Raw genomic sequence first — 23,875 nt, forward strand, 5'->3', positions numbered from 1 at the left:
TGAGGACTTTCCTGCTGATCCCTCTCTTGACTCCAATTTCCAGCAGTTCTCCACAGCCTGGTTCCTGCTAGCCATTAGTAGATGAAAGGAAGTGAGCAGAGGCTCTGACTAGCCCAACAGGATCCGGTTCTTCTTGAGTCCAGATCAACTACACTACATTGCTATTGTCCCTAAAACAAATGATCAAAAATTTAGTAGTGTACAACACTATGAATGTAGTATTTTACACTCCTGGAGGTCGCAATCACAAAGTGAGTCTTCCTGGGCTAACATCTTGAGAGGACAGGGCCGTCTGCTCTCTGCCTTGAGGCTCCAGGAGACAATCCTTTCGTAGACCTTTTCCAGCCTTAAGAGAACGCCTGTATGCTTTGGCTTTTTGCCCCTAGTCCATCTTCACAGCTAGAAGGAGTAGCCTCTTCAAATAGCTGCAGAAATCCAAGTCTGCTTCAGGATCCTATGATTATACTGGACTAGACAGTTCAGGATTGCCTTCCGACCTCAAGGGTATCCAAGCAGCAATCTTTTTACAAAAATTGTTATTATTTTAATTTGATAATCTTTACATAGTTGATTAGGGTGCAAAGGGTCAAGGGCTACAGGAAAGTGGGTAAGACCATTGTTTCCACATTCTCTCTCTCTCTCTTTTTTTTTCTGTATCTGGAGGAAGGGAGGAGATAAAGCAGAAGCCCCACCCAGGCTCACACCCATCCCAGGGTCCCCAATGTGGGGCATGCTCCGAGGGCACTGCTTAAGTGGTTTTGATAGTTCAACAGTTCCCAAGCAGCAATCTTAATTTTTTCCACAACCTCATTCTTCCCTGTGATACAACATATTCACAGGTTCTTTGGTACAGGACAATTTGGGGGAGGGCTTCCTCTGGCCTACCACATCAGTAAGGTCTATTATTCAGTAGCTGAGGGTTCAGGAGCCATTTCTAGCTATATCTTGTCAAAATTACTGAATTCTAAACTTTAAAATACTTGTTAACTACATTCTAGATACATCAGTAATTCACACACACGCGTCACATGACGTTGTCTGTAGAACAAAGCTGAAAGGGTATTGATATTTGCAGACTAAAATCAAAGAGATGTGTGTCCCTCTAAGGTATCATTCACTCATCAAAGAGAGCAAAGATACTTATAATGATGCAAGAATTCCAAAACCGAAGGATCCCTAAACGTCATCTGAAGAAAATATGCAAGAAAACTCTTGTAGACAGACAATAAAATATCCCAAAGAGATTACAAGATACAGATAAGTGAAAAGTAACTCGTTGTTGGCAATGAACTAAATATACTGATAGTCATGAGAAATGAGACTTCCTGAGAAGTACAACTATGTATAAAATGTCATGGTTTGACCACATAGCTTTAAAGTACTTGTTTCAGGAAATTGATTTTCTTGACTTCGACTATAAATTAACTCACCAGTCTTTGATAAATAACAGACCACGAAGACGGGAACTTCCTGGCCTTATGATACAGAACCCACTAACCATATTTGTTCCCCTAGTCAACAGTTATTTTTCCCTTAAAATCAGTTCTCATTCTAATGAGTACAGAAGTGATTTTAAGTTGCCTCAAACAGATCCAACCCAGAGAGCCCATGAAGCTTGTTTTTTCTATCCCATGAGTAAAATGCTAACAGTAGACTTCTACTAAAAGGTATAAATTCAGCAACATGTAGGACTTAAGGAATGGGAGGGAATTAAGCATTTAAAGTTTGTCTTCTTCCTGGTATTTGGCAGGAAGTAATGGAGCCACTCAGTGTTTAAAGTACATAGGAATTACATCTTGTTTTCATGGAGCAGAAATAGTGTTCAACCATGATGATTCTTTTTCACAATGAGAAAAAAATAACTGATTTTTCAAAAGGTAAAATGGTAATCCAGTAACATTAAACAAAATATTGAAATATGCATACATTATTTGGAAAATAAGAAACCCACTTCTAAGTTAATCTTGGATAGGAGAGAAAAAGCTCAAAGGAAATCATGAGCTATAACAAAAGCAACAAAAGGAAGACCATTGCATTCTAAAGCACCTGCAGCAGCAAAATCTGGACTCCTTGGAAAATGACAAGCCTGAAACAGTGTTTTGTTTTATAAGGCCACTGCCTAGGACCCTGCTCTAGGGCCCACTAAAAGGACTAACCGGATGTGAAAGTTACTGTACAAGTCTGGTTGGTTGCAGGGAAAGGAGAGAGGCTTAAGGGAAGAGGTGCAGGAAACAAGGTCTAGGAGAAACTAGTTGGCAACCTGCAGACGTCCTCTTCCATTGTCATCACACAGATGCGTGGAATTCTCCCAGGATGGTGTAAAGCAGCACATGGAGGCATTGCCCAGACAGGAAGCTCACGTGAGCCTGGGTCTCCAGGATATTTTTGGGGATCATTAATGTAAGCATTAATGTAATGCTTGACCTCTTCTCTCATAGCAAAGGTGGGCATTTACCATAAATGATTCAGCAAAACATGATGAGGTCTAAGGCCTCAGCACATGCAAAAAACATTCTGATGAGGCAGGATATTGTGACAGCTTCTGAGCGCACCTCTGCGGCCAGTCAAGGGTCAGTCCTCACCACCGACCTCTCTGTCAGGAAGATGTGGGGTTTGAGCAGCCAGATCTGCTTACATAACACTTTCCTGCCCAGATGGCACCATGATTTGAGAAGAAACACTAAATGCAATCCTTCTGTTTAAAAAACGAGAAGCCAAAATGACAAAAAGCAGAAAATAGGATTTTAAAAAAGAAATAAAAAATATTGTACATGTTAAATGCATTCCAAAGCCTCTTCTTCCAAAAGAACAAATTTTCTTTCTCTTTCTCTTTTCTTTCTTTCTTTCTTTCTTTCTTTCTTTCTTTCTTTCTTTCTTTCTTTCTTTCTTTCTTCCTTCCTTCCTTCCTTCCTTCCTTCCTTCCTTCCTTCCTTCCTTCCTTCCTCCCTCCCTTCCTTCCTTCTTTCTTTCTTTTTCTTTCCTCTTTATTTTGAAGGATTTATTTATTTGAGGGCCTGGCGTGGTAGCCTAGTGGCTAAAGTCCTCATCTTGCAAGCACCAGGATCTCATATGCACATAATTATTTTTATTGGAAAGCCTTGAATGCGTGTGTATCCCATGTGGATGCTGATTTCCGTCCCCATTTGCTCCACTTCCCTTCCAGCTCCCTGCCTGGAGCCCAGCAGAGGAGACCCAAAGCCTTGGGATCCTGCACCCACATTGGAGATCCAGAGGAAGCTTCTGGCTCCTGGCTTTGGACTGGCTCAACGCTAGCCATTGCAGCCACTTGGGAAGTGAACCAGTGGATGAAAGATCTTTCTCTATAAATCTGCCTTACCAATAAAAATTTAAAAAAAACTTTCTGAAAAAAGAAAAAGATGAAATGTTCTAAAATTGATAGGAAAGAATGAGTGTTTAAGAATGAGTGTTAAGAATGAGTGTTTAAGATAAGAAAAGAATGAAAAATAATTGAGAATAAAATCAGATATTTTAAACTGACCACAAAACAATTACTTTGTCATTTGCATTTGTTTAGATAATATATTAGTGAAGTATAATGCATATATAATGTGTAATATATACATTATATTAATACACTATATCAATGCAATAACAATACATTAATGTTATAATATGTATATTTATATACAAGATGGGAGGAATATATGAGAACTTAGTGTAACATTATATTTAAGTTATGGGAAGCAGGGGGGAGGGAGATTATTTACTGATGCTAACATAACTGGCTATTTGTCTTGAAGAAATAAATTGAAGGTATGTGCCAATTTGGGGTCTGTTTGGTCTAGAGTCTTTCTTTTCCTTTGGTTCTTTGCTCTGTAGAACAGGGACTGAGCCTGCACACTGCTCTCAATCTCCCTGATAATTACTTCTGTCTCGCTTTCCATTAGGGCTGGCCTAGGGAGGAAACCCAGAAGTCTGGAGAAAACAACAGACATTGCACGCTTCTGCCTCTGGTGGCATTTCTAGAAGCAGTTGTGTCTGCTCATCTTTTCAATCACCCTAGCTCCTGTATAACAGATCTTCTGGGACCAAGAGCCTATCAAAAAATATGTCATTAGGAGCAAGTGTTTGGTCTAGCAGTTAAAAAAAGCCAACTAAGATGCCCATGTTTCAAATCAGAGTGCCTTCACTGGACACTGAGCTATGGGTGCTGACTGTAGCTTCCTGTTGGTGCAGACGCTGGAAGGCAGCAAGCATGCCTCAAGTTAATGAGTTCCTGCCCATCCCTAATACAGTTTACCTAAATGCAGTTCACAGCTCATGGCTCTGGCCCAGCTGATGTGGACATCTGGAGAGCAAACCAGCAGAAGGCAGTGAGCAATCTCTCTCTCTCTCTCTTTCTCTCTCAGCCCCCATCTCCCCACCCCATGTCTCTCAAGTAAAGAGAAATCTTAAAGATGAATCCTTCTATAATCCCTAGCAGAGCAGTACAAATAACTGTTATTTTGGGGAAGACTCCTCAAAGAAACAAATCTTGAGACAAAGGCTCAAGTGCAAACAGTTTATTTCAGAGGTGATTTTAAGAAATACGAGTAGAAGACAGGGAACCATAAACAAATTTAAAAAGGAGAGCATTAAATAAATCACCACTGTTAGGCCCTAGTCACTGGGCACTCTCAGAAACAGTCTAGACATGCATTTCACAGTCATCCCACTCAAGAGGTGAAGGGGCTCCCATTACTCACTGACTAAAGATTATCAGCCTGTTGCAATGCCCCCAGGTTTTGGCTTGCCACATGTGGGCGCAGAATCATTCTGACAGCCAAAGAAATCCCTCTGGAAAAAATAGCTCAGGTGCTGGTGGCTCGAAGTCCTGCAGGCATTCACGAAAAAGGTAGAACAAGAGGATGTGGCAGGAAACTAATATTGTCTGTCACAACAACTAACACAAAAATATGTTCAATTGCCCTAGTAGACATGAAGATGGAAACTAAAATAGCAGGCATCATTGTATTCCATCACAGGGGCATTACAAGGAGGTGTCTATAGTAGGATGCCCCCAGATGAACAGATTGTCTTCTATTTGATGGTAGAAGTAGGATTTGTCACAAGCTTTTGCAAAACAATAAAAATCTATAAATGTATATCCACAAATAACTTGTTTTAGCCATATTAATTCTGGATATCAATACCACAGATGTTAAATAAAAGCAATTATCTACAGCAATATATTCAGGGAGGTTTTAAAGCAGAATTATAGACACTTAACGTAATGCCTATTAATAATAAAATGGCTAAAATAGCATTGACATCTTCATAGTGTTTAAAGCCATTTCGAAAATGAGTTACACTGAAATACATCAAGTCAGAAGGATGCTTCAAAGGTAGCATTGAGGAAATAGACGGCAGTTTATACACTGTGATCCCATTTTAGTAAAGAATTGTTTTAGGAAACATTGTATTTAAATAAAACATCTGTATTTAAATAAAAGCATGAAGAAAGATATAAAAAGGTATACGGCAGGTTGTTACACGGGCAAATGAGGGTGTCCAGGTGGTGGAAAACAAAGATGGCAGCAATGTTTGTGTTTATGAGGGAAAGGAAGAGAAACTAAGCAAAGGAGAAGGAGGAAGGGAAAAAGAGGGAGGAAGGCTGCAGATTCAATAGCACACATGATTGTACAAACATGTGGATCATTTTGTCTGTGTTTGGGTAGGACAGTATGGAACTCCGGGTTCCAAAATTAAATGATGTGAAATGATAACCAGAGATCATACCAAATTTCTCATCTTTCAATTTTGAAGTCTTAATTTTAGCTAAATATGTTGTTTTATGATTACAAAGAAACCAAACTTTAGTGTGGTAAATGAAAAAAAACCATGATTTTGAGGTGTGTGTGTGTGTGTGTGTTATACAGAACATATAGCTTTATCTTCCTCTCTAAGTCAGAATTTCCCAAGAAGATCTAATTTTGTGAGATTTTCATTAGATAGAGCTGAATTTAAAATGCCATCATCAAGTTAGTTTGGGGAACATGGAGAATTGAGTGTCTTTTTCTACTCCGGAACATTTTGACCTTTCAAGTACTACATACATTTCACGTGAACTGCAAATCCCCATAATACAGGAATGCCCCTCCGCTGCCTCCTGCCCTCTTTTGGGAGAGCAGAATATATGAGATTCCTATTCTTTAGATTGAAGTTTCCGTGTGAATAATGTCATGGGAAAATTAGTATAAGAGTGAGGCATTAAACACTGATAGTTTCACCTCTCAAAGACATAAATCCCAGCCTGGTGGCTGAATATCTCAGGGCTGAGACCATTTTTTCTTCTCTTCCTCACTTGGTTGCTCTCAGTGATTTATACATGTCACAGTTCTGCAGTTTCTTCATCTACAAAACTGGGAGGGGAGGAAAGCAGAGGTAGGCTATCTGCTGGAAAACCTGCTGGGGACAAATGTCTTTGATTTCCCAGGGTGAGTTTTGCTATCAGGGATGTTGAAATCAAGGAGGCATCACTACAGAAGTCTCAAGTATTAGCTTTCAATGTTGTAAAGGATGTCAGATTCATAATTAATTAATTATAGCATTCCACGATACAGTTCTGTGGGCTGCAGAATTTCTTAGTCCTTCCCCAAATTCCCACCCCCAACACTAGTCCCCTCCATGTCATTAAAATAGTATACGCCTTCACAATCAGTCATAAGCCCATCATTCTGCTTTTTAAGTATATCCTGACACTGTGAGCATGGACAATGGCAGAGTCCAGCACCCTAAAGTCAAGATACACTCAATAGTTTCTTTGGCAGACCGTCTTTGATTTGGAAGTAGAGTACCTCCAGATCTGTATGTGAAACTAGAAGCATCTATCTGTGATAGTCTCTACTACACAGTAACTATACAGCCCTTATTCATTTCTTAAAAGCCAAGACTTTATTTTGGTTTTACTCCTATTAACCTCGTTAAGAGACCTAAGTGACGTGTCCTTGATCTCGATCGTCTTTTCTGATTCCTCTGAGTGAAAGAATGGATCATTTTTCTGCAATGCATGTCAGCTTTCAGTATCTGACATGTAAGACCTTGATTAGGGAACTCACCTGTGAAAAATGGAAGCAGAAAAGGAGAGGCAGTGCGAATAGGTGGGCAGTGCCTTCAGACCACACAGTCAGTCTGGTACCTGTGAGCAGAGAGGTGGCAGGAAGAAGGAAGATGGCTTTGAAAAAGCTTCAGATGGCAGCAGAGCTCTGCCAGAGGCTCACCAGGACAGGCAGAAGGAAATTCCCAGAGCACAAACCGCCTGGAAGTCCAGCATGAGGCTGGAAGGGCTGGGCAGGGCTGCTAATCCTCATTGGCTGGGAGCAGCCCTGGCAGGGGTGGGGGACATGGCCTGTGTGGATCTCCACAGCGGGTCCAGCGACCTGGGCAGCTGGATCTCCTCAGCTCAGCACATCCCACAGAAGGCTCCTCCAGGAAGACGAGCTGCAGAAAGATTTGTGAAGCACACCATGGCCATTCCTCTCTCGCGCACACACCATGTCTCCCTTCCGAGCTTTACTAGAGTTATTTATGAGCTCTGTTACATTCCTGATTTATGTCTTAGGTTCTTGGACACAAGAGTCACATCTGATTTATTCTTGGATGTGTCTAAACTGTGGCATACTTGGGAAAACAAATCACCATAAATTGATGTCTGCAGTAATCACTCCTCTAATGCATAATGCACACTGCTGTGTGAAGTCCAGGGTTTCCTTAGTTTCCACAGTTGTTTATCTCGTTGCCCTCAACACCTTTTACACTGCAACAGTTCACTGTCCTTGCAGCCGGATTTTATTTAATCAGTTGCTAAAATAGTCACTTGCTTCCTAAATAAACACCTTTTCTCCCCTGACAGTGACATGAGGTTGGTTTCATGCCACATTTCCTATTCTACTCAGAGCAGCCTTCCCGTTGTGCATGTATAGAATTAATTGTATACTTTTATCACCATGTTGCTATGCACCTGTTAGGAATTCAAGTTCTATGAACAGAGGATGCAGACTTGTCATGAAGGCAGTTGATAAGCTGTCCCAAATTGATTAAGCCAAGTACAGCCTTTTCTATTACCTATGCTATAAATGATCAAAAATTGCCATTGCTGCTGTCCACAACAGGACAAGCCCAAATGGTTTGATTTCTCAACAATCCTTTATCCTAGTACTGTGTCGGTGTTATGCGGGTGCAGGTAATTAAAATCAAACTATGAGGGTGATTCAAAAAAGATCATGGACAAGCTGAGTTTATTCTGTGCAGAAAAATTAGATTTGTGGTTCCAGGGGGTATTCAAAAGTTCATGAAAATTTGTGTAATGCAAAAAAATAGGCATGCACTCCAAAATAAAATTATCTTTGAATTCCATTTCCACAAACTTTTAAAATTATCTTCATATAAAATTTGCTCTTTTGAATTATGAAGGCTTGCCATAGGGAGGCCTATTTGCAAACAGACAAAACAAAACAAAACAACAAGAAGAAAAAATTAAAGGATAAGATGTCATTATTTGTATAGTCTACTGTCGTTATTACTCACACAGATCAGATGTGTAGCACAGCCATTGCTGTCTTACTAGTAGGAAAATCAGTTAAACATACAAAAGTTAACTTACACACTCTCACACATATACATAGGACACTATTTCAGAGTGCCAGGAGCACCACTATATTAATGTTTAACCTGAGAAAGCAAAGAGCTAACTTTTTTAGTGAGTGCTGTCTTATTTTAAAAGAAACACTATTCTTTCATTTTCCCCCAGTCGCTTGCATCACATTTATGAAATTACAAATCAATAAATATTTCTTGAGTTCCCACTAAATCACTTACAACACAGAAGACCTGTTCCATAGAAAGGAGCCAAGTGAGAATTTTTAAAATTGTCTACAAAAACAATCCTGGGAACTGAAATTTATGAATCCTGGAGGATTCACCCTTTGAATGCACAGCAGGTGAGTTCAAATATCTCTTTTATTGCTTTTTTTTTTTTTTAGGAATGAAAGATTGTCTACACACCCAGGAGGTAAGATTTTCATTTTCCTATGAAACAAAAAAGTTGAAAAATATTGACCCAAGAGTAGTTCACAGCAACCTCGGAGAGCAGTGGGCATCAGAAGCTGAAGATGAATGCCCACAAGTCAGCCTGGGGATGGTTTAACTCATAATGAACCCCAAGATTGCGATCTGATTGTTAACTCGGCTGAGTTCAGAGCATGGTGGCCAGATTCCGAGTGTCATAAGGAGAGTTGTCTATTAGTCTAGACTCATTTCATGCTAGTCAGTCTTGGGCATTCTACTGGACACCTTTGTATTCCATTCAGTGCCACCTGCTCTCACCTCTTTTAAACTGCACAGACTACAACAGAATCTTATATCAGATTCCCATTTGGGCACCTGCAATTCCACTAAGCCTTCATTTCACTGTAACAACAAATCTGATATCTCCAGAAGGCAAGTTATAAGAGAGAGCAGTGGTTACAAAACGTTTGTCTCTTAATAGCTTACTCTCAGCTAAGAAATAATAATCAACCTTTAAGAAAATAGGATGATTGCTTTTTTCATCCCTCAAATATTAGTTTTGCACCTAGTGGAGGAGATCAAATAACGTATTTCAGAAAAGCCTCTTGACGGATTGAGCTAAGGACCTGTGTGGCCTACACATTATAGCTTCACCTCTCGCTCCGGGGTCTGATTGAAACGCGTTCTGGAGATTGCAGTTCAGTCCCTAGAGGGCTCTACAAGCTAGTAAATCCACATCAAAAAGCCATAGCATGTATGAATTCATGCTGATTTTATGGGACAGTCTGTTTCCATTCAGACAGGCTCAAATACCACGGAGTAGGATCACTTCTCTCCTGAAAGATTAGAAGCTTACCCATTTGTAACCAGAATCTTTCATTTGGTATTGCCCTTTATTATTCTGGTTCCCTTAGAATCACAACGTTTTTGCTTCCTGATGACCGTGAACATTTCACCACCTGTCCACTTCCACCTCGTCTTGCAGAATAGAAATGATCACAACTAGGAGATGAATAGTTTTGAAGTAGTTCCTCCATTTCGGTTATAGGAGGCAATTGCAGGTCTCTAACTACAACTAGTAACCAGCTTAAAGAATTAAAAAACGTCATCCCTTGGGGAACCACATGATATTCAATAAGCCCCACACTCCTGAAGATGAATGACTTACACGTGGTTTCTTGTGTTAGTTTTTGGGATATCCACTGGATTTAGTGGCCGATGAATTGACAGAAAGGCTTTTAGACTCCACGGATTTCTTCATTGAATATCAGTGTCAGAAAATTCCTGAAGGGGAAGACTTGAAATTTTATTTATATCTCTAGCCTGATTGAAGATGACAGCAAGAGTGTGTTTTCTATTTACTTAAGATTTATATTTACCTGAATCCAGAAGCTAAGATAGAAGACAGCTATTCAAAGAGCTACTGATTATCCTTCTATGGTAAGCTGAGTGGTTAAGTTTAACAATTTGGGTTTTGGGTTAAAAAATTCAGCTTTCCCTTTTATTAGCAGCTTTGGGTGAATTACTTATCTTCTTACTGCCTGTGGCTGTTTAGCACTGGGAATGTCTTTTACTCAAATGCACCTCTTCCAATTGACATGTTAAGCTGTTTTGTTTTTCCTCAGCTTTACTAAGACAAGCAAAAATTATTGACTGACAAATGAAAATTTCACATATCTAAGATGTGCACTATGTTGCTTGGTATGTTCAGTTTGTTTAACGATACCACAGTAAAGCTAATTAATACATGTCATCTACCATGTGTGGGTGTGATGAGACCATTTAGGGTATACAAGCACAGTCATGTCACATAATGACATTTTGGTTGATGGTAGACTGCAAGTGTGATGGTTCACAGAAGAGTACAAGGAAAATTGGCTATGGCCTACTGACAGTGCAGCAGCTGAATTCAATGTATTACTCACATGTCCTGATGTAGGTGTATGCAAATCTACAGCTCGGCCAGCCATGGAAAAGTATATCACATACAATTAAGCACACAGCACTTAACAGTGGTAATAAGTGACCCTGTCACTGGTTTACATACTTGCTTTATACAATAAACTCTACAGACTATTCCTTCTACTTATACAGAACTAAATTTACTGCAGAACAGGTTGTTGTATTACCCTGGCAGAAGCTCATACATCTCTTGTTTACCACGTCTCTTGAGGTTTATATTTACCTGAATCCAGATAGTTCAGACAGAAGACTGGCATCAAGAGAGTATGCCAAATGACTAACCAATATTATTAAGAATTGTTTCGCTACACTCTATGCTGTTTTTACAATGATCAAACCACCTAGTAACATTTTTTTTTCAGAATGTATTCCCATTGCTTAACAATGCATGACCATATTCTTGGCAAATTTCAAGGGTATAATATGTATTAAACATGAGGCTACTTCAAAAAGTTCATGGAAAATGGAATTAAAAGATAAGAGATTTTTGGTGAAAATTGTTTCTGAAAATCATGCATTGTTTTTTGTGCACTCTGAAGCATCCTTGTGCAGTCACCATGGTGCACAGCAGGTCTCCAGATCGGCTTTTCTCCAGTTTTGGTTCCTATCTGATTATCTACCATAAACCGCCATTGCACCCTCTGACTCTGTGCATGTCATAACTGCAGATACCACACAAAAGTGAGATCATATAGTATTTGTGTTTCTGTGTCTTGCTTATTTCATGTACCATATTATCTTCTGAGTATATTCATATTGTTATAAATGCAGGACTTTCTTTTTGTTAATGGCTAAATAAAAATATTCAACTATATATATGCATATATACATTTTATTTTTCCATTCACTCATCCATGGACACATAGGTTGTACCCATTTTATTGGGAATAATTTGGCAGCCACATTTTGTGCTCTATGACTGCCATCTAGAACATGAAGATGCTTGACTCAAAATCATATGGTCAGATTTCCTCCCCTGGGATACTCTAGCTGATTCACTGACTCTGCTTGTGGATGGAAACAGACAATGGTGGAGTAGTACATCCAAGGAAAAGCAGAGAAGGTCAGATGGGAAGAAGAAGAGAAACTTAAAGCCTGGTGTACAAATTAGTCAGTGTGGGTCCAGGAGCATGACTAGAGAGGTGGTTTTCTTGGTAGCCAATGTTTCCCATTTCTTGGCTTAACTCACACAGGGGGTTGAACTATGCCTAAGTGAGATAGCAAATTTCCCTGTGTGTGCACGAGAGAGAGAGAGAGAGAGAGAGATTTTAAAGTGAACTTCCTCTTAATAGAAAAACGAAGTACCCAAGGCCAGTATCGCAGCACATCAGTTCAAACAAGCACTTGAGATGCTCACCCCCATATCAGAGTGCAACTCTGAATCCAAGCTACTTCATTTTTGATCCAGCTTCCTACTAATGCCCCTTGGGAGGCAATAAATGATGGCCAAGGACCTGGGCCCTGCCAACCCAAGTGAGAGACTAGGATAAAGTTCCTAGCCTCTGGGGTCTAGCCTGGCACAGACCTGGGCGTGTTGCCAGGAAAATGAAAGTGTGCTCTCTCTCTTTCTACTGCCCCCCACCCTTACCCTCTGTTTCTCCCTCCATCTCTGTGGCTCTGCCGTTCAAACAAATAGATCAATTTTTAAAATAAAATAAAGTATACATGCCCATTACCAGGACAGTAGTATTTGCATGTGAGTACAGCGGTGAAAGCTAAATGATCTATCTATCTATAACACTAACAAGTATATTCAACCAATGGTAATTACTGTTATTATATCACTTTTCTTATAAATAAAGTGGGACTATTTCTGAAATAAAGACGAATACTATAGAGAATTTAAGTATATTCAGTTAATAGAGGCAAATAGTAAGTTATTAGAAAATGACAATTACAATTTACTTGAACATATTTTCTTGGAAATCCGATAAGAATTTTCTGTATTCTTTCTCAGAGGTTCTGCTAATAGGCTAAAGAGCTCTTATTTAAGTGTGTAGGTGTGTTTCAGTGTACACTTGCAGGTGAATATGCAAATGCTGGGTGTATTTTGCGGATGAAGATAAATGCATTTCCAATTCTTATTAAATTACAACTTTAATTAATTAGGGTAGTTGGATATAATCAAAAGAAGACTAGATTTCATCACATGCTTTATCTATTTATGAAGTCACTAACTAAGCTGAGAATTATCAGTTGTACTTAGTGAATGCTACAATTTTCAAACAAAACAAAGTAATCCACAGCAGCATTTAATATTTTAAAATCATGGTATTTGGACAGTGACAATCTTGGAAGAGATAATTTAGTCTTATCCTTTGGGAGGCATACATGTGAAGGAAAGCTAATGAAAAGCAAATGTGATGGTTAATTGTATGATGTCAACTAGAATGTTTTAAGGAATGCCCAGAAACCTTGAATATCATTTATTCTGAGTATGTCTCAAACAGTATTTACTATCCCAGGCATATAAATGAAGGAGAAGGAACTATGTAGCATGTGGGCAGCATCATCAATGGGTTGGGATATCTGCAGAGATAAAATGATTCTTTATCACTAAGAGAGAGTGGAGACACACTCTAGTAAGTTGCTGGATTTTTGACTCCTTCCTGCAGTCCAGTGTGGCACAGCCAGTTCGTCTGTCACTTAGAATGCCCTAGATCAAGTCCTACCTCTGCTTCTAATCTCGCTTTATGCTATAGAGCACCCAGAGAGGAAGCCGGTGATGGGAGATCAGGAAAAAACCTGGCTTCTGGCTTTAGCCTGGCCCAGTCCTGGCTATTGTCAGCATGTGGTTTGTGAATCAGCAGATGGAATCAAAATCAATATCACTTTCTCTCTCAAATAAATAATAAAATTTTTCAATAGTATAAAATTATTCTTGTTTGAAACTCCACTGCTTTGTTGATGTGGAGGAGCCAAGGAAAGAACTTCAGAGATGGGGAGAGCAAACTGCAGGCTTCACGTAGAGCTTCTGAGAGAGCAGATGATTAAGCAGACAGCACTGCCAGTGGGGCAGGGGGCAAAGCACACCAATTCAGTGGATCTCATGCAGAGGTGAAACACTGAAAGCATGAGGGATGTGACAGTTCTAAGCTCTGAGACCACAAGTAAATGAAAAATGAGAATGAGATCATTGTCTCCTTAGAAATCTACCTTACAGGAAGCACACAAGGGAAGACAGATGTTAGGTTTGCTATCAAAGTGCTGTTTCTTATGGCTCATTATTAAATGAAGGTGCTTTGCAAACCCAAAGGCCTTCAAGACTGACAAGTTATATCTCCAAGTATCTAATATCATACACTGTATATCCTTTGAGGAACTTTAATTGAAAGTCAAGCTTGTCACTTGTGATGGAATATTGTAGGGTGCCAGTTTGCTAATGTCTCCTGCCTTGCAATGGTGTCAGTGTGGAATGCTCACAAAATGCTCACAAAATGCTACAGGTCAGAATCCATTGCTTCCAATATATGTTATGGAAAGAAAGGCCAGCAGCCTCAGAGTTAGTACTGCAGGCAGATCCAAAGCCTTCTGCCTGAGGATCTGTTTACAGTCAGGCTCACCATTCTGCTGGAAGTGGAGCACAGGCTGGGAGGGAAGTAATTAGCTTTCAAGAGTCTGTGATCTCCTCGGTAGGATCCAAGACGTTTTGTAGACTTCTGAATACTCAACTGATTCACAGCAGTAAAGGTATGAATGACCCCAGGGAAGAGTCTGCGGACTCCCATCTCTCAGAATGTATTTTCCCAGAACATTTCCTTTTTAAATTTACATAAAGCTAACTGATTTTTACATATTTCACAACACAGCTGTATGAGCCTAGTAATACTTCCCATCCTACCCTCCCTCCTGCCTGCTTCCTTTCTTATTTATTCATCTATCTATCCTTACACTGGCATCCTTTCCTTTCCTTTCACAATCACAGGTTTAACACTCCATGAAGTAAAGACATCAATGTAAAGCAAATTGAACACAAAACAAAAGCATGTACTGACTGTCATCTTGCGATCGTTTTCCTAATTCACATGCAGAGGTCACGTAGACTGTTGACAAAACGCTGGCCCAAATGAGTGGTAGCAATGGGATCTGTATGTTGTGTTTTCAGACTGTAATTTCTGGCAACACAAAACAGCACTTACTGCTTGACTGCAAATATACCAACAAACAGCCAAACACTAAAAAATTACTCTCGGGAACCAGCAAATGACCCATCCAAGACTACCTGTATAAATAATACTCTGCTTTTCATCCAGATTGAGGAGACCATCTAGCATGTTGGTGAAGAAGGAAGTTTATTTCCTAAAATCCATTCATTCCTAAATATATTTTTGCCTATATAAGAGAATGATCTGTCTGTCGCAGTTTTACCCTTTCTCCCTCAAATCAACTAGTAATTCCACGTAAAGAGGCTTAAGGGGATTATACTATTCTTGTAAATTTTCTCTGTGTTTGAAATGTTTCAAAATAAATTAAAAATAGGGCCCATCTCATCTTCCATTTACCAGGTATATATTGCAGATTACAGCTCCTTGCTGTCTTGATGCCTCAATTTTCTCATCTATAATATGAGGATAAAATACGGGTGAGGGACCAGCTTTAGGACTCTGAGGGTTAAGCCATTTGTGACAGCAGCAACCTCTATCAGAATGCAGTATAAGTCCAGACTGCTCTACTTCAGATCCAACTCCCTGATAAAGTTCCTGAGAGATGGTAGATGATGGCTCAGTTACATCCAGCTGGGGTTCCTGGCTCCTGGGTTTACCTGGCCCAGCCCTGATTGTTGCAGGTATTTGGGAAGTAAATTAGTGGATAGAGGGCCTTTATCTTTCACTCTTTCATTCTGTCTTTCAAATTAAATCTCTTTCATTTAAAAGAAAAATAACAATATCAACAAATTCAATGAAATAAGCAAGAACTCTAAATTAATGTCAGTAACTGCTTGTAAAACTATTAAAAAGATATTTTCTACTTAAGCCTGGATGATTTATTTCGGCTTTGATCAGCAGTTGGCATGACATGCCCACTATGGTAATAAAGTAAGTTGATTTTGCTTTTTTTAAATGTCTATCATTGCTTTTCAAATATAGCCATCCATAAGCAACCAGCAGCTCATCTGCCAAAAATGAGATGGCTTTTTTTCCTCCCAGAACTTAGACTGGCAGAAATTTTCAGCAGTTTATCAAGGGAAATAAATGAGAACTCTGGGCAATGGGACGGGAGGTCAGAGCTTGAAAGCGCCACCTACAATCAGCTGAAATGAGCTTACAGCTGGAGGGAATCATCACTCTGGCAGGAGCACCCTATCACAGGCGGCAAAGGTGGCAGAAGCAGGCACATGCCATGATCCAGAGGGGCCCGCAGACAGTGGTCCACACCGCCTCTGGGATCAAAGGAACTCCATAGCCTGAGAAAGAGCCTGCCAGATCACAGTGGGTGAGGGGCACTCCTTCAGGGTGCCCCATCCTTTGTCTGCAACAGTGTACCTTTAGCCTGATTCAGCGCCAACACCCACAGTTAGGCAGCTCTATAAAAAAGATAAAGCCGTGCAGCCTCCCCTCACTCCGCAATTCAATAGCTGAGGCAGAGCAGCCAGAGGCGGCTGGAGTAGGAAACAAAACTGCCCTCTGCCATTGAAACAGACTCTTGCACCTGAACAGAGCTGCAGCATCCTGTGTCCACTTACCCTCAAAGACAGTGGCAATTCAGTGACTTCATGATAGTGTGTGGGAGTGGCAGGTCACTGGGCACTCGGAGAACTGCACAGGCCCATTGTGTATTATGTGCATCAGTGTGGTTGGGGCTGACTTTGGGCACCAATCACCAGGTAGGAGAGGATGCCAGCCAGTGATTTCACAAACAGTAGATACCGCTGTCTCCTCTGTGCTAACAAAAGAAGAGGTCTACCTTGCCTTCCCTGGGAACCACACTGGACTCTTACCCCATACTTGAGCCCAGACCACAATACATTACCTGCATTTTGATTGCACCTAAAAACATCCATTGAAGGAGCACTTGTACTACCAAGCTACACAGATATAGTTCAAAGATAGAAGCTATCAGAGGAGTAAGACTGGAACTGGTAGAAATGATCCATACATGTGCTGTCTTCCAGGGACACATCTTACCGACACAGATATACACAAGCTCAACTTTTACAATCTACCTAAATTGAATCACAAGGAAATAGAAGACCTAAGGACCCTCCAAACAAACAAAAATCTCAGATCCAGATGGCTTCACTGGACCTTTTATTTTATTTTATTTTTGATTTTTATTTTTGATGATGTTTACATAGCTGATCAGAGTAGGAAAGATTGAGAGTGAGGGGAAGGTAGATAAGACCATTGTTTCAAAATTTTCTTTTTCTTCCTCCTTTATCTGAGGGAAGGGAACAATAAAGGGAGAATCTGCATCCAGCTTTGCAACCACCTTGGTACCCAGAGAGGGGAACAGCCATCTGCTATTATCCCAGGGTCCACAATTTGGGGCATTCTCCAAGAGTTCTGCTGAAGTGGTTTTGATAGTTCTGAAATGTTGTTGATCTCACCAATTCAAGGATGAGGAAATCCCTTCAAGGTCTATTGGCTGACTTAGTCTACTTTAGAGTTTTCCATTTGCCCAGATATTTGCTATCATTGTTGGTTAGGAATTTGACCAATTTGTTCTCTTTTTTCCTCTGCTATGGTACCAGATGTCTTTTGTAGGCCTTGATGGACTGCCATATTCTCCATGTGTATTTGGGCATGCTGTCTTCTGCTCTGTCTAGGTCACTGAAGAGACCAAGCTCTGACACAGGCATTCTCCGGTTAGTCCACTGATCCTGCAATTCTCCCCATGATCGGAGCTCTGAGTCCTATGGTTCAGTTGGGGGAATCCCCAAAGAAACTCAATTTGAGGTGATCCAAAACCTGACTCCTGTGTGTGCTTGCCAGTATGGAGTTTGGTTCACTCCATCACCCATATCAGATTATGCATACTCTGATAGTTGCTATTGCTGGGTCAGTCCTGTCTCCAGCCCCATCTCTTACACAAACCAAGGGATGCTGTGGCCCAGCCCAACCCAGCTCATGACACACTCAGCCCTCACATATACCAGCAGGAACTGTAGCCTAGTTGGAGTGACCTCCAATAACCCCCACAAGGCCTGCCCCCAGCTCTGGTTCCTTTGTATGCTGGTATGTGCAGCAGGCTGCTCCAGTCTGTCCTATATCGCATTCAGCCCTCATACACACCAATAGGTGCTGGAGTCTAGTTCAACCCAAATGACCCCACTATCCCACCATATTCATGCCAGTGCATGCCCCACCTGTGTGGGCAGGCCTTCCTTCAGTCCTGGTGCTCATGCTCACCAGTGGGAGTTGCAGCCCATTAGAGAAGTTTCCAGAATTTCCCTGCTGGGCCCACTCCCATTCCCAGATCTTTCGTTCTCCAAGTGGTTCTGCAATCTAGCTTGGCAGGATTTGCCCCCATTCACAGTACTTGCCAGCCAATGCTGGGCAAAGCCCAATGAACCTACGCTTAGTCTGGTTCATGCATGCACCAGTGGATACAACTGGTTAGCCCAGCCTGGCTCTCTCCCTAACCCAGTTCACAAGTAGGCTGGCAGGTGTTGTAGTCTTTTCCAAGCTGGTCTGACTACCAGTCCCAGTTCTCATGCTCACTAGCAGGAGCAGTGGCCCAGAAGGGAAGCCTGTGCTGCCCGCCCCCAACCAAGTTTACACACCTCCCTCTTGGTCTTCATATTATAGGTGGGTGTGGTGGCCAAGTCTGGCATGGCCCACCTTACCTTAGCATTTGACAATGGGTGCTGTAGCCTGACCCTGCCCAATTCGTGCCCAATTCCAGCTCATGCTGGTAGGTGTTGCAGCCTAGTCCAGCTCAGCCAGCCTCACTGTGGAATTCTACAAAACTTTACAAAAACTAATTCCTATCCTCAGATTATTCATAGCAACAGAAACAGCAGGAATCCTTCCAAACTCCTTCTATGAGGTTAGCATCATTTTAATTTCAGAAAGATACAGCAGAGAAAAAGAACTAAGGATCAATATCCTTGATGAGTATACATGCAAAAACCCTCAGTGAAATACTACATAATCGAACACGACAACACATTGAAAGATCATTTACCAACCCAAGTGGTATTCAGGGATGGCTTAACATACACAAATCAATTAACATGACACACTACATTAACAAGCTGAAGAATAAAAACCATATGACTATGCCAGTAGATGCAGAGAAAGAATTTTATAAATTATAACATACTTTCATGATAAAAACAACCCTGAAGCAAATTGGGTATAAAAGGAGCATTTGTCACACAATCAAGGCAACCTGTGAAAGCCCACAGCCATTATCATACTGAATGGAGAAAAGTTGGAGTCATTTCCATTACAACTTGGAACCAGACTAGGATGTCCACTGTTATCACTGCTATTCAATCCTGAAAGTTCTAACCAGAGCCATTAATCAAGAAAGACAAATCAAAGGGATACAAACTGTAAAGGAGGAAGTATCTCTATTTAGGGATTACATGATTCTTTATATATGGGAACCAAAAGGCTCTACCAAGAGACTACTGAAACTATGGGAGAGTTTGGTAAGTTTACAGCATACCAAGTCAACACACAAAAATCAATCGCATTTGTATATACAACCTTTCTCATGGATGAGAAAGAACTTGCTAAGATTAATCTCATTCACAATAGCTGCAAATAATTCAAATATTTTGGAATAAATTTAGCCATGGGCATAAATGATCTCTATGAAAAAATTTACAAAACATTAAGAAAGAATAAAATAAGAAACCAAAACATGAAAAATCCTGCCATGGTCCTTGAATGATAGAATCTGTAAATTATTAAAATCATTAAAATGTTCATGATGCTGAAAGTAATTTACAGATTCAATATAACCCCAATCAAAATACCCATGACATTCTCCTCAGACCTAGGAATATCAATGCTGAAAATCATATAGAAGGAGCCTAAGAGGCTAATCTGATCAGCCAACATCCTACATGAGCGCTGATTCATGTCCCAGCTGCTCCACTTTCGAATCAACTGCTTGCTTATGAGCTGGGAAAGCAGTAGAGACTTTAGGACCTGCACCTATGAGATCCGAAACGAAGCTCCAGGTTCCTGTCTCAGATCAGCACAGCTCTGGCCATGTGGCCATTGGGGGAATGGACTAGTGGATAGAAGATTTCTCTCTGTCTGTAACTCTCCCTTTCAAATAAACAATCCTTTTAAAAAATATTAGAAATCTTTTGCATCTAGTGGTTCAGGATTGCTGTATGATTATTGACTGAGGACACTTATCCTGGAGGAATGTGCTCCCTTCACCATTCTGCTATGATCAGCACTACAGCAGTGCTGTGGACAAGCACGTACAGGGAACTGCAGGATGCATAACCTACTTGGCTAAATGTTTAATGAGTGGTTCACCACCCTAGAAAGCTGCCAGCATCAGGCTCTTTAGACAAATTGTTAAAATTTCACTATATTTACTGAAATATTACTAGACTCAGAAAGCCTATTATAAGGTAAAGTTCTAATAGCCTTTTCTAAGATTCAACACATACACAAATATTTCCTTTCCATATTAGATGAAAAATAAGTAAGCCATTGCCTTACAAGAAAGGTAAGTGAGAATATCTCACATATTCCATTTTGATTTAATATAGAGGAGGGATCAGAGTCCCCAAAGAAATTCTTTCAAAGTATCACTCATAAAAAGAAAATTGCTTATAGAATGAAAGCTTTTTGGGTCTGGTACAATGGCTCGATTGGCTAATTCCCCGCCTTGCAAGCACTGGGATCCCATTTAGGCACTGGTTCATGTCTCAGCTGTTCTACCTTCTGTCCAGCTCCCTGAGAAAGCAGTTGGGGATGGCCCAAAGCTTTGGGACCCTGAACTCATGAGGGAGAGCCAGAAGAGACTCCTGGCTCCTGGCCTTGGATAATCTCAGCTCTGGTTGTTGCAGGCACTTGAGAAGTGGATGGAAGGAAGATCTTTCTGTCTCTCCTTCTCTCTGTAAATCAGCCTTTCCAACAAAAGTAAATAAATCTTAAAATAAAATGAAACCTTTTCTTGTCTAGTAACTAAATCTGTGGAAGTCCTCAAAGTCATTGTAGCATTGCGTGCAAAGAAATTTCAGGGACTGAGAGAAGGTTTTGGGAATTAAGAGAAACATTTGAGCCCAAACACTAGTTTAATCACTTAGAAGATGAGTGACACAGAAAAACCACCTACAGTAAATATAGCTTCAGGGCTCATCTGATATCCTATTCCCCCCTTCCTGTTTTCTAACAAGAAGTTGCATTTGTTCGGGTAAATATGTATCCCTCTTGGAGTTCCTCTAAACCAGGGATAGGACTAACTGCACAGACTGTGCCCATAATTCCTTTACCAATGATTGGTTTTGGAATAGGCACTTGGCCAGTTTGTATCAATGAAAAACAAGGAAACCTAGGTTTCAATACCCATTGACATGTGTGAAAGCTGAATGGGATGTGGGACAGACTGCACTAGTCTGGCAAGCACAGGAACCAAGGCAGAGGGCGGGGCTGATAGGGATTATTGTGGGTCTCTCCAACTAGGCTGCAGCTCCTATTGGTTTGTGTGAGGGCTGAGTGTGTGGTAGGCAGAATCAGGCTGGACTGCAACACCCATTGGTTCATGTGGAAGACATGGCTGGAGGAGGAACTATCCCAGCAAATACAACCACCAGCATATGCATAAGCTGATTGGGGCGACAGAATGTGCAGGACCCTGTACTGGCATGCACACACAAGAATCAGGTCTGGGATCACCTCACATGAAGTTTCTTTGGGGATCCCTCCAACTGAACTGCTGATCTCAGAACCCCAACCATGAAGAGAAGTGCAGGTTCCATGGTCTGACCATGGAATACAAGTGTCAAAACTGAGCCTCCTCAGAGGCTCAGACGGAGCAGTGGAGAGCATAACCAGGCGCACATGGAGGATATGGCAGTACATAGGACACCTGGTACAGGGCAAAGGATGGAGGACAGAACAAATCCATCATCTACCCCAGCCATGTGTTGGCAGTGAAAATCTGGGCAAATGGAGACTCTAAGGTGGACTATGTCAGCCTGTGGACTCTGGAGAGATTTCATGGTGCTTGGAATGGCGAGACTGACAGCAATTCAGAACTGTTGAACTATCAAAACCACTTGAGCAGGACCCTCGGAGCATGCTCCATGTTGGGGACCTCCTTACCACAGATACAAAAATAATAACAATAATAATGCGGAAACAATGGTCTTATCCACTTTCCTGTAGTCCTTGACCCTTTGTGCCCTAATCAACTATGTAAAGATTATCAAAATAAAATAATTACAAGAAAAAAAAAAAGGAAAAGTTTGCTTCAGCTTTGAGGGGATTTCTTGCTGCTTCTGGAACAATCTAGAAGTGTTTCTTTCCTGTTCTTTGGACATGTTAAGGCACATTGATAGAAGTCCTTGTGTGCTGTATTTCAATAATAACTGATCTTAGAATGAAGGCATGCCCTGGGGTAGACCGGGCTGAGACATTGAAAGGGAAATGAAGCTAGAACTGGAAGGGGTAATGCAAGCATTAACCTTCCTTGTCTCTGGTTCGTAATCTTCAGACTAAGAATTTCTAATAGTCTAAGACAGTTTAATGGGGTTTTCTAGTTGCAGCCAAATGCACTCTGTTTCTGATCTTTGATAATCAGATGGATAACTATATAGTGATCTTTAAAAGAGATGCATTTATTGACTTGAAAAACAGAACAAGAAGAGTATGAGATAGATTCCACTTACTGGTTCACTCACCAAGTGACTGCAACAGCTATGGCTAGGCCAGGCCAAATGCTGGGAAACCCTTCTTGTTCTTCTGGCTAGGGTGTCAGGGATCATAGCACTCGGGTCAAAATCTACTTCCTTCCCAGGTGCTGAGCAGGAAGCTCAATAGCTGGGACACGAAATGCTACTCTGATATGAGATTCCAGTGTCAAACGGCAGCTTAATGTGCACCACATCTACTCTGCTGCAATTTTTGAAAAATTCATAATACACTCTAGAGAATTATGGCACAATCCTTGGCACAGTACCACTTTTTTAATAAACATTACAAGACCTGGTGTGCTGGTTGTGTGCATACTTGATATTTGCTGTGAATTCTGCTAGCAATTAATTTAGGCAAGTCTTCAACAGTCTTGATAGCTTGCATTTCCATATCAGATAAGAATCCTGATTAATCTCCAAAGGCCATACAGTGACAGCTGAGATAAGGACTTGTAGTTTCTTTGAGAAAGTTCAACAGATAAGTGATAAAAAAATATGCAATAGCATTTCATTGGGTAACACAGAGCTTTTTTTTAAGTCCAGAAAAGAATGATCACATTACATGCTCATTTGAAAGAGACTTCAGAAAGGTGTAACATGTTGAATACTTCTAAAATTAATTAAAATTAATCCAGCAGATATATAAAAATTCATACTGTAAGACTGAGTGATAATTATTTAATAAACATTAACAATTACAATCTCTCAGAAATTTTTGAAAATTTAAAAATCCAAGTGAAGAGGGTAACATTTCTTGACTAAGAACATGGGCTTTGGGGATACAATTTGAATTTGAAATTGAGATATGATATTTGCGACTATACAGGTTGAGAATTTTAAATCCATAAATTTAAATTCCAAAATGCTACAAAAGCACGTTAAAATTTTTGGACTTTTGAGCATTTCATATTTTGAATTTTCAAATCAGCAAGTTTAACTAGTAAGAATCTATGCAAATGTTCAAAAGCCAGAAACCTCTGAAAATTGAACCACTTGTGTTCACAAGCATTTTGGATAAGGAATACTCAATTTGAGTAACCTTGGGTAAGTTTCTTGGCTCCTCTTCAATTTTCT

This window comes from Ochotona princeps, chromosome 10 (genome assembly GCF_030435755.1).
Source record: "Ochotona princeps isolate mOchPri1 chromosome 10, mOchPri1.hap1, whole genome shotgun sequence".
Lineage (NCBI taxonomy): Eukaryota > Metazoa > Chordata > Mammalia > Lagomorpha > Ochotonidae > Ochotona > Ochotona princeps.